This window comes from Opisthorchis viverrini (assembly GCF_000715545.1).
Source record: "Opisthorchis viverrini unplaced genomic scaffold opera_v5_124, whole genome shotgun sequence".
NCBI classification, from domain to species: domain Eukaryota; kingdom Metazoa; phylum Platyhelminthes; class Trematoda; order Opisthorchiida; family Opisthorchiidae; genus Opisthorchis; species Opisthorchis viverrini.
In genome coordinates, this window is record NW_008751781.1 from 701,257 (window position 1) to 704,521 (window position 3,265).

The following is a 3,265-nucleotide window of genomic DNA, read 5'->3' on the forward strand; positions in this document are numbered from 1 at the left end:
TGGTGACTTAGTACAATACCACCCCCTCCCCACCCCCCCACAGCACCCTCTGGATCACCAGAGGTGCTTAGCCGGAAGCGAGTGGAGACTGACGGGGCGGTTAGGTCAACCACTGGGCTTGCATCTTGAATTCTCGTCTCTGAGACACAGCACACATCAATGCCAAGGGAGTCCAGTGTGAGTGCAAGAGCAGCTTTTGTCCTGCTTGCCTTCAGAGTGCGGACATTGAACGCGGCCCGATATAGTGGGTGTCGAGGCTTGAGGACTGATTTCGAGATTCCTGAGGATGCACCATGTGACGAGCAGATGCTGTACGCAGAACCGATGCATGACGAACGGAGTCATCAGTCCTAAGTGCTGGGCCTACAAGGAGAGAGTTATTAATGGGGTGGGGAGAGGGTGAAGAAAAAGTATGTGAAGGAGAAAGAAAGGAGGCGTCAGCAGTAGCCTGTTTTCGCTTAGCCGCCCTGCTGTATGCAGCAAGTAAGGCGACCCGGCTGATGACACCACGCGACGGCCGATGTGGCATAAGTGTATTTGTGTATGTGCGATTCATGGTTGTACGTGGGCTGGGATACTGCCAGGGTGCCCACACCTAGACAGGAGGACGATTAGGGTCCTCAACCAAAGCCTTTGGCTCAAAAGCCTAACCGCAAGGCAGTGGTGTTTGGCGGGAAATGGAAATGCATTACCATTTCTACGGAACAAGTCGCCACATGTTCCAACCCCCAACCTGGAAGGGTTTCACTGCTTTCACTGATAGGATAAAATTTCCATCAAAACGGCTAAGTTAACTCCGTGAGTGTTTGCGATCCTATGGCCTTTCGCGCATTGTAGCTGACAGATCATGCAGGAGCCAAAGTTCTTATTAGAAATAACGGTGGATGTGTAGTTAATCACATAAGAGCGAGAGAATATCGACGGTGATCTGGAACAGACACGTTTGGGGACCATAGAACATAGTAATTGTTATATCTGCTGATTCGTCACTCTGTGCCATCTGTTGCTGACCCGCTCCAGTGCCTAATGCCGGAGAAAAAAGACTCACAGAAGGGAACACAACCGCTATATTCCGAACAAACTAGTGCGAGAGCAAAGGTACAACGGGCCCACGCTATTTAAAGGGGACTTTCTGACATTGATCCAGGCTGTTTGATAGGCGTTAATGTACACCCATCAACATCGATCGTGCCTCTATGAAAAGTCTGAACGCTGATCACATTCGGTCGTGCTTCTTTGACGCGCAGGAACACTCATCAGGTTTTTCTGAATTGATTGAATGATTCACTGGCCTGGATGCTTGCTTGCCGGCTTTCCAGTTGAGTTTTTGGTAGAGCAGTAAGTCCCGGGCGTTCTGAGGCTGCTCTCAAGAATCTGACCTTCCTGATATTAATGAAGTAACATTGAAATTAATATTCCGCTCTTTTGATGTGATAAAGGGAATAATACGACAGACAAATCTCAAAAGCTGACAGAAAGTACGAAATTGGGAAGAACGCCAACAAAAGCAGTAGCAGCATCAACAAGGTACGAGTCAAGAATACCTTTAATGAATAAATGAGGGAAGAAGAACAGAACGTTTTCATCAAACAACCAAACTTGTGTATCAAATGCCTTATAAAATTGAACTTTCTAATCAGCTATAAAGTGCCCGTAAATTTATTACATAAAATGAAGGGGCCCAGCGAAAACCGAATCAAACCTTCGTGCGAGTCATCACACGAAACAAATCCTTATACTTCCCCAGCCAAACTGATGGAAACAATGAAAAAACTGAAAAATCCGCTGTCATTCCGTCGGCTGATGAATTATGCCTAAACGTTCGAGACTGCATAAGCAAGCTAAAGGTTTCGCCCAATGTCATTAAGATTAATTGACGTCTTGAGAAACAGAAAAACTGCAAAACGTGCAAGCAAATTCATAAGAAACCTATAGGGACTATTTTATTCTCCAGAATATTAGGATAAACGAACCAGACTCACATATTTTGCACTTCCATGCTTTCCAAATGCGCCAAAAGAAAGATGATCGGTATGGCCAGTCATAAAACAATGCTCGGTTTGGTACACTGTACAGTTTTATAAAATCTACGAAAAAATGAGCTTTCTAAGCAATGGATCATGCTACTTTGTCAAAATACATAAAATATGGGACCAACTAAACGAAGGCGATGAAGTAATGGCCACATATGATGTGAGTTTACTGGACACACCCGCGGAGATTTATTCTCCACAGTAGCTGTCGTTGAATGACCGACTGTCTTGAAATCCCATTTTACGGATCCTTTGTGCAAACAGTACTTTTATGGGCAAACTGTTCGAATACTGACCAAAGCTCTTGAGGACGTCTAATCTTAGATGAAAGAAGAAAAAAATCGGCATGAAAACACTTTTAAATGCCCTTGTTTAATAACTGTCACATCCGTAAATGTAAGTAGGATCAACAAGAAGTTAACAAAAACAAACCAGAGTCCACACCATTGTAGAAAACATTGATAATTTTGCGAATGGAGTGAATCTGGACATCGTTCTTGCAAACCGTGACGGAATTTAAGGGAACAGAATTTGCTTATAAAAACTCATTCAAGAAAACTATTACACGGAGGCCTTCATCTAAGGGCCTTCGAAAAGTCAAACCTAGCCACACAGACAAAATCACGGGACGGAAATCACACTGTCATATATGATGAACATTTTTGAGGTGATGGGCGAACAAACTGCAGACATTCAAGCATACTGCAAATAGCAGTGTGCAGGAGCAGCAAACAGCAAAGGGAACGAAACCCAGTGCAAGGCCAGCAGCGTTGGACAAACAAAGAAATACCTAACGATCAGAAACACTGTACATTAATCAGCTTCAGGATGATACGATACAGACCAGGAAGTACTCGAATTCAAAGTGAACATTGCTAATAGACCAAACCATGCAGTCGCATTAAGAAACGCAAATTTAAGGAGGCCCAGTATATCAGTCCTTAAGCAGCGAACAAACGAGGTGGGATCGATCCTTTCAACAATCGTTTGAAGACAAAATTCGAGAAGTAAAGAAAGAATCAGTGAGACTGAAAAGTGTCAAAATTCGTAGAAAACATCAATAGGGAGAAGCACACGGCTTCCAGAAAGCAAGTTGAAAATTCCGAAGACCGTACAGGCCAAATAAATTGGAACGATGAGTAAATGTACGCAAGCCAGCCAGCCAACGTAATGCAAGGACAGAAAATCAGGCAAAATGATACGATGATCTATATTACTAACTGGTCAGTAGG